The following is a 12,327-nucleotide window of genomic DNA, read 5'->3' as shown; positions in this document are numbered from 1 at the left end:
GCTTGCAGAGTATCACCTTCATGAACTCATTAGGAGATTTGGACTGAAAATGTGCTGTGCTTAGTTGCTCAGTCGTGTCTGACTCTTTGCCACCCTATGGACTGTTGCCCACCAGGCTCCTCTGGCCATGGGAATTCTCCAGGCAAGAATACAGGTTGCCATGGCTTCCTCCAGGGGAATCTTCCCAACCCAGGGATTGAAACCAGGTTTCCTGCATTGCAGGTGGATTCTTTGCCATCTGAGCCACCAGGGAAGCTTAAGAATACTGGAGTGGGTAGCCTATCCGTTCTCTAGTGGATCTTCCCAACTCAGGAATTGAACTAGGGTCTCCTGCATTGTATGCAGATTCTTTAGCAACTGAGCTATCAAGGAAGTCCTTGAATAGCCCTTGAATAAGTCCTTTGAATAGTTTTGCCTTTTCCGGCACGTGATGTCCAGAGTTGCTTAGGCATTGCTACCCCAATCATCCAGACAAGGAAAAAACCCAAGGGAACAGATTTTTAGGGCCAGGTCCACATCACATCATCATGGCACACATCATTTCTTTCTGTCCATTGGCCAGAGCTAAGTCAAATAGTCACACCCCACTGTGATGTGGGAACTGTGTTCTTACTCTGGGCTATAGAAAGGAATGACCTTTATACCTATATTTTTTGTAACTTTCAAATATGACAGGAAGAGTCCACCCAGGTCCTGCCTGCTGGACATTACCATCTCTGAGGACCATCCCACATGCCCTGGGAGAGTCCCCAGTTCTGGGTGGCCATGTAACCTCGGGCAAGTTACCTGTCTGAATCTCAGTTTTCTTATCTAAATCAACCAGTAAATATCTAAGGTATTTAAATGTTTTAAGATAGCATGGTTCAGAAGAATTTGTCTTCTGGGGATCCCATAGGGTAATCACAACACAGCCACAAAGTTCAGAGAACATTTTACAGCTTTATAAAGCCATTTAATCATGAGAGAGAAGAAAAGAAAAATTAAAAAAGAATCACAGATCATCAAAGTGTTCATTGTTTAAATGCTGTTTATGAAGCAAAAAGGATTTATTTGGAGCCAGTCTTAGGTGAGTGGTGAACAGTTTAGAGATCTGAGATCATACTAAAATGTACTTTAGAATGCCAGTATAATATAGCACATGGATTCATTCACCTTGATTTTAAACTGCGAGTTTATCACTGGATTTGACCCTCCTTGGGATATTTCATTTGGAACTTCACACCCACCAACATGACTCTCAACCCTTGGAGTGAATTCCTCATTGATGTCTCTTCTAAGAATAATATTACTTCTGAGCATCCTTGTGTATTGAACCAACACTACTTAGTATGGAAAAAATATATTATCAGTGAAACAAGTTTTTCTTTCTAGGGAGTATCACAGATAGAAAGGAAGCATCTTATGGACAAATTATGTTGCCCGTTTCAAGGAGCGGTGCACTGTGCACACGAGTTCTTCCGTAGGCTTTGGCAGGCCGTTGACAAAGTATTGAGTGCTCACTTGCTCAAAGCATTGGGTAAGGGCTGTGTTAATTCACAGAATCGATATCAGTGTGGGCTACCTAACATTTGCTGGTCTTCTGAATATTACATCATCTGAGATCTCAATGAGATAGGATCTAAGTTTCTGAGACTTCGTTTGGTAGAATTTGGGGCAAAGGAATGAGGAGAAAAGAGCCTTGGTTTGATCATAGAAGCTGTTATACTATTATTTCTCAAAGAAGTGAAAGTTGCTCAGTCACATCTGACTCTTTGCCACCCCATGTACTATACAGTCCATGGAATTCTCCAGGCCAGAACACTGGAGTAGGTAGCCTTTCCCTTCTCCAGGGGATCTTCTCAACCCAGGGATCAAACCCAGGTCTCCCACATTACAGGTGGATTCTTTACCAGCTGAGCCACAAAGGAACCCCAAGAATACTGGAGTGGGTAGCCTATCCCTTCTCCAGCAGACCTTCCCAACCCAAGAATCGAACCGGGATTTCCTGAATTGTAGGTGGATTCCTTAACAACTGAGCTATCAGGAAAGCTCATATTTCTCAAAGCAGTTTTTAAATACTCTGACTCCTCAGTCTTTTTTTTTTTTTTTTAACGTGGACTATTTTTAAAAGTCTTTATTGAATATTGCTTCTGTCTTTTGTTTTGGTTTTTTGGCCGAGAGACATATGAGATCTTAGCTCTCCAACCAGGAATGAAGCCTGAATCCCCAGGATTGGAAGGCGAAGCCTTAACCATTGGACTACAGGGAAGTCCATCCCCAGTGTATCACATTGCATTAAATATACTGCCTCTGAGCCCACATCCACAATAGGTTAAATGAATCACCAAAGGACTGTAGTTGAAAAAGTTCCTTAATGAATAGAATTACTGGGACAGTAATTCTGGGACTGTTTTTAAGATGAGAGATTTCCAGACCTTTGCTTTGTGTTGCTGATGCAGAAAGTCCAAGGCAAAATCAGGAGTCTGATTTTTAACAAGCTCTCCAGGTAATTGGATCAGCTTGAGAAACTGCTCCAGGGCAGTGGTCCTCCACCTTTCAGAAGACGGTTGGTTGCTCTGAGGGGCGCCATGGGATGAGAATGCTCCTGTTCCAAGGCAGGGCAGAAGATCTAGAAGGGACACCTAGCACGGTGATGGCTTGCAGCATGCCCCCCATAAATATTTGCTGCGATTCATGGGGTCGCAAAGAGTCGGACACGACTGAGTGACAGAACTGAACTGAACTGAACTGATTGGAAATAAGGTTACTTTGAGGAAATGAGCACACTGTCTCAACCTTGAGTGGATAGGGAGAAGCAAATTATTTTGCAAGACTATTGGATGAGCATGCAACTAGAGCTGAGGAGAAGAGGGACCTAGAGTCTCACTGCACCCTCTTCCTTGGCCCAGTGCAACCCCAGCCTGTTTCACAGTAGGATGAGCTTGTTGTCTTGGCAGCTGAAAACCTTCTGAAGTCCAGTGACTTCGGAAGTTCCAGTGGGCACCGTCAATCTTTTTCTGACCAGCTTTTCCTGGGCTTCCCAGTGGGGCCCACCTCTTCTTTTGATAGTTATTAATACATTTTTTTTTTCTTTATTTATTTTTATCTTATAGTCTTGGAGCCCAGGAGACAAATAGTCTGTTTCTGTTGTTTTTGCATATCTTTAACTCTAGTGGATCTGGAAGATTTTCTCTTAAGGGGCTTGTTCCCTGATTTGTAATCTGACTGTACAGATTGTAAAACATGTAATTGATTTAAGTGATAGCTTAAAGATACAGATTGGTTATTTGGGAGATGTTAAAATGTAAAACTTGGTGTATTGTTTCTAGTTACTGAGCAGACCATGCCCTGTAGACCTCTGATGACTGTTACTAACAGAGATTTCTGATCTCCTAGCAGAAGAATCTATTATTTTAGGATAAGGAATAATATTAATACCAGAAAGACCAAAGTTTAAGCTTCAGCCTACTTCGTTTTTTTTTTTCTCCCCCAGTCTACTTCTTAGAAGCCTTTTCTTTTTTTTAAACGAGATACTCTCCAAGCCTCAGTTTCCTTCACTGAAAGTAAGCTTACTGGTTCCCACCTGGCTTGGTTGTTGGAGAATTAAAACCAGACACAGGGTCTGTTTTAATGCAGTTTCTGGCACATAGCGAGTGTTAAAAACATGCTGCCTCCCCCGCCCACCCCCCATCCCCCGCCAAAAAAAAAGAATGAAAGAAAAGAGAACAGCATCAACTTTAAAAAATCAGTAATTAATTTGGCTGCACTGGGACTGCGCTGGATCCTGAGTTGTGGCACTCAGGATCTTCGATCTTTGTTGCAGCACGCAGGATCTTTAGCTGTGGTGTGTGAACCCTTAGATGCGGCATGTCGGATCTAGTTCCCTGACTAGGGATCAAACGCAGGCGCACTGCACTGGGAGCTTGGAGTCTCAGCCACAGGATTACCAGGGAAGTCCCAACAGCATCAACTTTTGACTTGTTATGGTGGTCAGCTGTCAAAAAGAACATAGATCAACACATTGTAGAGAATATGTTGAAAATTGAAATGCAAGAAAATGCAGGGAAGAGGCAGACAGGGCCACCTTCTGGCTGCTCAGCCTTTAAGTGACACATGGGCCACACTGGGAGGAACAGGGCGAGCCAGGTCATCTGTCATCCCCCTCAGGGAACTGGTTATATTGTGAGCTCTGATTAGATTTTTTAAAATGAAACCTGGCAAAAATGCTTTGAGTTCTGTGGGTCATCTGAGGGTGGGAAGGAAATGCCGGGTCATGCAGAATCTCAGTTCTAAAGCGCCTGCGCCTCGGGAAAGGAGAGATAAGCATAACTCAGAAATGTATGCCCTTATATTTTAAAGGCTGACCTTAGTGAATACTTAAAGCATTTGGGGGATTTTCTGCAATTTTCACGAAGTGGATTCAGATTCTGCAGGTGATGTTGGTGAAACCATTAACTGTCAGTGGCCCTAGCCATGTTAGGAAACGCCCCCAAATCGTGAACATTCTGAGTGGTTTGGCTGTGTTTTGACGACCGCATTTTAGCTGATGAGTTTGGTTTTTCACTGTTTTGCTTCTGGGAGGGTCGGAGCAGAAAATGAGAACAGGGTAATGCTCGAGATTGAGTGCTTGGCTAGAGACGAGTGATTCACAGGCCTGTTTGTTAATCCGTCTATCGTCTATCATAAGTAATTAGACTAAAAAATAACCATTTAAAACTGCTTGAAATATAGATTTGAAGGCGCACGGAGTTATCTATTTCATTTGTGGTTTGTTGTGCTTGAGAGTCAGGGCTAGGACATATTTTGTGCTGCCAGCAGAAATGAGGAATTGAGAAATAAGGAACCAGTGTTCTTTCTACCCTGTAAAAAAGGGCCTGACTTAGCAGAATAACAAAAAATCCTGCTCTTGCACGACAGAGCTTTCCTGAGCTGGGTGGGACCTGAAGGATGGTGGAAGGGATATTTCATGAAACTGAAAAGAATTCTGCTGAATTAAGATGTTCTCTGCCCTTGTGCGAGTCCCTCACATAAGCAAAGTTAGAACCATGCTTTGTATTTAAACAACACTCAGGTCTTCCTGGGCTCTCCTGATTTATTTAAAAACATTTTTTAAGACATTCTTCTGACCTTGGGGGCTTCAATATTCAGTAGTATTACCTGCAAAAATACCTGTTTTGAGCACCAAGTAAAGCAACCATTTAGAAAGAGGGCCAGTGAGGAAGCTTTGAGGACTTCAAGGCAGTATAGCTTACACTTGATGTGCTTCTAAATCTAGTTGTGAAGATAAGATCTAAACAGGCTACAAGTTAAATAAGAGTAATAAAGTGAAGAGATAACCTAAAACTGTAGCGATAACACGTCATTGGGCGATGCATTGCCAAATAGAATTGCACAGGCGGTAAGGCTTTCACAATTCAGACGGGAGCAGACCTTGTGTGTGTCTGCTGGTGAAGTGCTGGCCACCTGCACGTCTGTCGTGATATTCAGGACTCCTTCATTCCTTCAGCAAATATGTATTTGTGTCAGGTGCTGTACTGCACGCTGGGCATACAGACGTGAGTAAGCCGAAAAGGGTCCTGCCCTCATGGAGATTACAGTTTGAGGTGGACGGCCAGACAGTGAGCAGAGAGTAGTTCATCACACATCATGATGAGTGCTACAAGGGAAAGCTCACACCAAGATGCGAAACGAAGGAAACAATCTGGGCTGCTGAAGGGGAGAGCTACCCCGAAGAAGTAACATTTGAACTGAGAGCTGAACAGTTTACCTCAAGTAGTTCGTGAAGTAAGAACACTGCTGGACCCAAATAAGTAGCTTCTTTTCTTTCCACAAAGAATTGGTTTAGAGGATAGTGCTTTCCTTAGTCGCTCAGTCATGTCCGACTCTTTGCAACCCCATGGACAATAACCCACCAGGCTCCTCTGCCCATGGAATTTTCCAGGCAAGAATACTGGAGTGGGGTGCCATTTCCTACTCCAGGGGCCAAACCCACATCTCTTGTGTCTCCTGCATTGGTGGGCAGATTCTGTACCACTAGCAAAAAGGCGAAACACAATTTGTAATTGTTGATGTTTTTGCAATGAGCATATGCTTCCATGCATATACACACACACTCACACCCTTTCTTCTTACACATTGTCTTGCTCACACCCCACTGACAGCTCTCCTACACAGCTTGGTAGAGTAATTTTGCAAACGAATGTGGAAAAGATCATTCCAGATTCCTAGCAGATCTGTCTCAATGTTTCCCCGAAGCTCTTGTGGATGCCTTCAGGGAGGTGAAATTTTGATTGCCGGAAGCTTTGTGTACCGTCTTCCCAGATGGCGCTAGTGGTAAAGAATCCTCCTGCCAGTGCAGGAGACGTTAAGAGACAACTGGTTCGATCTCTGGATCTGGAAGATCCCCTGGAGAAGGACATGACAATCCACTCCAGTGTTCTTGCCTGGAGAATCCCCATGGACAGAAGAGCCTGGTGGGCTGGAGTCCAGGGGGTCGCAAAGAGTCAGACATGACTGAGTACCCACATACACAGACTGAGAGTAAGCTGAATCTGCAGTGTTATTTCCCTGTCTTCTTCCTCGCAAGAAATAGGTTTTGATTATGTGCCAGGCACACTGCTAGGAGCTAAAGAAAACAAATATGAACCATACAGGGCTCCTGCCTTGCATTACTGCCGCAGCGCCCATGGTTGGAGACACTGCTAGCTTTTTGATCCCCCACTGCCCACGGACCTCCTTTTTTTTTTCTTTGCCTGTTCCACTTTGCCTAGGTATTTTCCATGCTAGACAATTTTAATTCTGTTAGATCAGCCCCCAGATAGACAATTGTGGTGTCTGGTATGTTGTCATACATATATACAGAGGACAGGAAATGATGACACAAGTGACTGGAAACGGTTCTCAGATAGGAAGTTATCGGTGGGACAGTGATGAGAGGAAGGAAGTCAGTTCAGTTGAATGAGCACTTAAGAGTAGAAGTGGGGACACTTGTTCCTTGGGCACACTTCTTGGCAGGCATCGTGTTGGCTGTTGGGACTATAGGAATGAATAAGGTGAGCACTCTGCACCCTTGACGTGATGTGGTGTTTGCTGATATTCACTGTTTCTGTGTGAGCCTAGAGAAACCAGTCAACCTCTCTGAGCCTGTGTCCTTATCTTCAAAACTGGAGTCAGTTATAACTAAAGGCTCCATTTCACCTTCAGAAGTCTGTGGTCCTAAAGAATTATTTAACAGCTTGCTGGTCAACCCCTGTCCATCACTCTAGGATTCAAATAAAGGATAGTGGGGGCTTTTAAATATATATATATATGTAGTGCATTTATTAATTTGACTTTCTTAGTTGCAGTGCTCGGGGTCTTCGATCTTTGTTGTGTGGCATGTGGGATATTTTCCTTGCAGCAAGTGGGATCTAGTTCCCTGACCAGGGATCAGACCCTGGGTCCATGCAGTGGGAGTGTAGAGTCTTAACCACTGGACCACCAGGCAAGTCCAGAATATTTGCTTTTGTTGCAAAAAGAGAGACGTGAGATAGGTCTAAGGAAGAACTTGTTGGTGATAGAGTGTTGAAACAGCACATTAGGGTTTATTATCTTGGACTGACAAGTGTCAGGCTCTGTTTCAGGAGAGAAAGCCCCTTCTCTCAGGGAGCTCACATTTCATTGAGGCAGACAGATAACAAAAAGTGATAAAAATGAATACACAATGTAATTCCAGATAATAAAAAGTGCATCAAAGAAAAATAAAGTAAAGAACTTCCTAGAGAGCTGGAAATTCCTGTATCTTGGAAAGAAGAGAGAGAGTACAGGACTGGTGATTGGAGGGCTATCTTCACAGAGTGATCTGGGAAGACTGCTTGGAGGAGGTGAGTCCAGCTGCGGGGAGAGCCAGACAAGGAAGGCTGGGAAAGGAAATTCCAGGTAGGGTCTGAGGCAGGGAACTGGGAAAGCTAGCACATTGGAGTGAGGAAGTGGTAGAGAGGCCGGGAAGGAAGTAGAAAGTCAAGAAGGCTCAAGAAAGCTTGCTGTACTAGAATATGGATTTAGCAGTCATTCTTCAGGAGTGACTGTAACCCTGGTGTAGGTTAACTTAGTCCAGCCTGATATTACTGGATCTGGACTAGGTGCGTTTTTAACATCTCAACAGTTGAAATACAGCATCTATTTCCATCTACATCTTTGTCTTTTCTTTATGTATTTCTTTGACAAAAGGTCTTGTATTAAGATGTGTTGCTTTTTAAAGAGAAATTATCTTTTGAGTTAATGCTTATGCCGTCTTTTCTTTTTTTAGTGTAACTTTTGAAAAATGATGCTACTTGCTCGTCCCTCTCTTCCTTATTTTTTTAAACAAACATTTAATGTTTCATAAGACACTTAGATTCCCTGCCTGCCTGCCTGCTAAGTTGCTTCAGTCTCGTCCAACTCTTTGTGACCCTATCGACTAGCCCGCCAGGCTCCTCTGACCTGGGATTCTCCAGCCAAGAATATTGGAGCGGGTTGCCATGCCCTCCCCGAGGGGAATCTTACCGACCCAGGGATGGTACCAGCGTCTCTTATGTCTCTTGCATTGGCAGGCAGATTCTTTACCACTAGCGCCACCTGGGATGCACACCAGTGTTAATGAAGACCAGTGTTTGGGTGGTATTTGCTGGCTTGTTGTTATTTTCTTTCTTCATGCAAACATTATCTTGGGAATATTGAAAAGTATTCACAGATGGTGGAAATGAAACTTTCAGTTCTGTTTTTTTGCACTCACCTTGAGACAGATGTTTGCTTCTGATATGCTGATAGTTGTATTACGAAAATGAAGTTTAAATTCAGTTACAATGTCTCTTGAATTTGTTAGCCTCAAAAATGTGTATTTTGTGGCAACCCTGTTTTCTTAGTTATTTAAAAGTCAGCTGTGACACAAGCCCAGGATGGCCTGTGTAACTGTTGTATGCAAGCAGCCAGCATAGCCACTCCCAGTCGTTGAGGAGTATTTATTTACAGACGGGCTGGGCTTGCTACACGAATAACTTAGTTAACTGCCCACTTTTGTGCTTGGGAAATATTTATCAGAGCCACAAGAGGGCAGCTTGTCCAGTGAATCTAGGGATAAAAAGTTCTGTTCTTTAGACAGAGGTTAAAGTGCTGAATTTCTCAGAATGTTTCTTGAATAGTTTTTACATTCTTAGCCAGCTTCATCCATTCTAAGAGACAGTGTTTTTGGAAATTAAATGTTTTAAGGCAAGTTCTTTCACTGATATCTATTTTCCCTTTTCTTTGAAATATGAGTATCCATTTCCCCTTGAGTCCCCAGTTCCCCGATCTTCCAGCCCTTTTATCCTTATGCAGTCTTTATTGAACTATAATTTGCATATAATAACATTCAGACAGGTTTTAGTGCCATGTGGAATGCATGCAGGTGTGGAACCACTGCCCCAATCAAGATACAGGAACTTTCATCTCTCTAGAAAGTTCTCTAGTGCTTCTTTGCAGTGGGTCTCCCTTTGCAGGTCCCACATCCCCTTGGATCATTAATCTTTTTTTTTTCATTAATCATGTATATATATATATATATTTATACCTGAGACAAAGCATTTTATAAATTGAAGTTAATGCTCGTGCACTTTAGGGTCCTTTCTGAAAGGCTGTGTGAGAGCTCTGGAGAGATTAAGGAAATTGGAGGCAGCTCCTTTTCGAAGCAATTATATAAGTTTTTACATTTTGTGGTTGTAGGGGTGGTTTTAATCTGCCTCGTATTCTCTTAGTGGGAGGATTATCCTTAACTGCACAGTCAATAATTATCCATTCGTCCTTTAAAGTTTATTTCTGCTCTCATAATAGTTGATTTAATAATCGTTTCTGGCACTTTGCTTACTTTTATTAATGAGCTCAAGGAATCTGAAGGAGGTACCATTATTATCCATATTTAGATGAGGACACTGAGGTACAGTCACATGTGACCTTGACAGATAAAAAGGAGTAAGTTAGTTTCTTGGTGTGAAATGTAAGATAAATGAAACTAAAAGCTTCCTAGGAAATGTGTGTTCTCATCTATCAAAGTAGTACCCTTAAAAAATTAGTGCTTCTCTTGATGCACGTAATGTTCTTGGACAGTGTCACCTGTGGCCATGGTTGAACGCCATGACAGTTTCAGTTCCGCATCTCTGACCTTGACCGCCCAGATTCCCTATGTCTGTTTCCCTGGTTCCTGCCTTCATCTTCTCCTTTTGGGTCGCCCTGCCTTTAGTCCCCTGCACTGTGGTCAGGGTGATCTTTCCAACAAGCAGTCCTGGTCATGCCACCTTCCTGATTAAAGTTCTCCAGTGATTCACCGTGCAATAAAATGTGAGCTCCTCGCCTTGTTCAGCCATGAATCCTGCTGCTCCCTCCACTGCCCACCCTCAGTCCAGCTAGTCTTCAATCTCCAAAGAGCCACTGCTTTCTCATGTCCCGCACACAGGAGCTGACTATTCCTTCTGTCTGGAAAATGTGCGCTCTTCATCTGCCATCCTGTCTGACAGTTCAGTTCAGTTCAGTTCAGTCACTCAGTCGTGTCCAACTCTTTACGACCCCATAAACTGCAGCATGCCAGGCCTCACTGTCCATCACCAACTCCCAGAATTTACTCAGACTCATGTCCATTGAGTCGGTGATGCCATCCAACAGCTCATCCTCTGTCGTCCCCTTCTCCTCCCACCTTCAGTCTTTCCCAGCATCAGGGTCTTTTCCAATGAGTCAGTTCTTCGCATCAGGTTGCCAAAGTATTGGAGTTTCAGCTTCAACATCAGTTCAGTTCAGTTGCTCAGTCCTTCCAATGAATATTCAGGACTGATTCCTTTACAATGGACTGGTTGGATCTCCTTTCAGTCCAAGAGACTCTCAAGAGTCTTCTCCAACACCACAGTTCAAAAGCATCAATTCCTTGGTGCTCAGCTTTCTTTGTAGTCCAACTCTCCATAGTCCATCCATGACTACTGGAAAAACCATAGCCTGTGGAAAATTCTAAAAGAGATGGGAATACCAGACCACCTGACCTGCCTCTTCAGAAATCTGTATGCAGGTCAGGAAGCAACAGTTAGAACTGGACATGGAACAGCAGACTGGTTCCAAATGGGAAAAGGAGAACGTCAAGGCTGTATATTGTCACCCTGCTTATTTAACGTATATGGAGAGTACATCATGAGAAACGCTGGGCTAGATGAAGCACAAGCTGGAATCAAGATTGCCGGGAGAAATATCAATAACCTCAGATATGCAGATGACACTACCCTTGTGGCAGAAAGTGAAGAAGACCGAAGAGTCTCTTGATGAAAGTGAAGAGGAGAGTGAAAAAGTTGGTTTAAAGCTCAACATTCAGAAAACTTAAGATCATGGCATCTGGTCCCATCACTTCATGGCAAATAGATGGGGAAACAGTGGAAACAGTGTCAGACTTTATTTTGGGGGGCTTCAAAATCACTGCAGATGGTGATTGCAGCCATAAAATTAAAAGATGCTTACTTCTTGGAAAGAAAGTTATGACCAACCTAGACAGCATATTAAAAAGCAGAGACATTATTTTGCCAACAAAGGTTTGTCTCGTCAAGGCTATGGTTTTTCCAGTAATCATGTATGGATGTGAGAGTTGGACTATAAAGAAAGGTGAGCACTGAAGAATTGATGCTTTTGAACTGTGGTGTAGGAGAAGACTCTTGAGAGTCCCTTGCAAGGAGATCCAACCAGTCCATCCTAAAGGAGATCAGTCCTGAGTGTTCATTGAAAGGACTGTTGTCGAAGCTGAAACTCCACTGAATTTGGCCACCTGATGCGAAGAGCTGACTCATTTGAAAAGACTCTGATGCTGGGAAACATAGAAGGCAGGAGGACAAGGGGACGGCAGAGGATGAGATAGTTGGATGGCATCACAGACTCAATGGACATGAGTCTGAGTAGACTCTGGGAGTTGATGACGGACAGGGAGGCCTGGCGTGCTGTGGTCCATGGGGTCGGGACGAGTCGGACACAACTGAGCGATTGAACTAAACTGACTAGACGGACCTTTGTTGGCAAAATAATGTCTCTGCTTTTTAATATTCTGTCTAGGTTGGTCATAACTTTCCTTCCAAGGAGTAAGTGTCTTTTAATTTCATGGCTGCAGTCACCATCTGCAGTGATTTTGGAGCTCAAGAAAATAAAGTCAGCCACTGTTTTCACTGTTTCTCCATCTATTTGCCATGAAGTGATGGGACCAGATGCCGTGATCTTAGTTTTCTGAATGTTGAGCTTTAAGCCAGCTTTTTCACTCTTCTCTTTCACTTCTTCCTCTTCACTTTCTGCCATAAGGGTGGTGTCATCTGCATATCTGAGGTTATTGATATTTCTTCT

The 12,327-nt window shown here is 43.3% G+C and overlaps 1 protein-coding gene across 26 annotated transcripts in view; it reads left to right on the top strand.

Moving 5' to 3' along the window:
• RBM47 (RNA binding motif protein 47) overlaps positions 1-12,327 on the top strand; it is a 169,707-nt gene that overhangs the window by 52,623 nt on the left and 104,757 nt on the right. For 2 of the 26 annotated variants that reach the window (XM_060416998.1, XM_042251333.1), the window contains exon 1: positions 6,976-7,031. The exons of the other annotated variants lie outside the window; for them this stretch is intronic. The gene's annotated coding sequence lies outside the window, so the exon portion shown is untranslated. Of the gene's footprint in view, positions 1-6,975; positions 7,032-12,327 lie in introns of those variants that run through there. 26 annotated transcript variants of the gene reach the window in all.

This window comes from Ovis aries, chromosome 6, assembly GCF_016772045.2.
Source record: "Ovis aries strain OAR_USU_Benz2616 breed Rambouillet chromosome 6, ARS-UI_Ramb_v3.0, whole genome shotgun sequence".
In the NCBI taxonomy this organism is placed as follows: Eukaryota; Metazoa; Chordata; class Mammalia; order Artiodactyla; family Bovidae; genus Ovis; species Ovis aries.
This window is presented reverse-complemented; position numbering and strand designations above follow the sequence as displayed.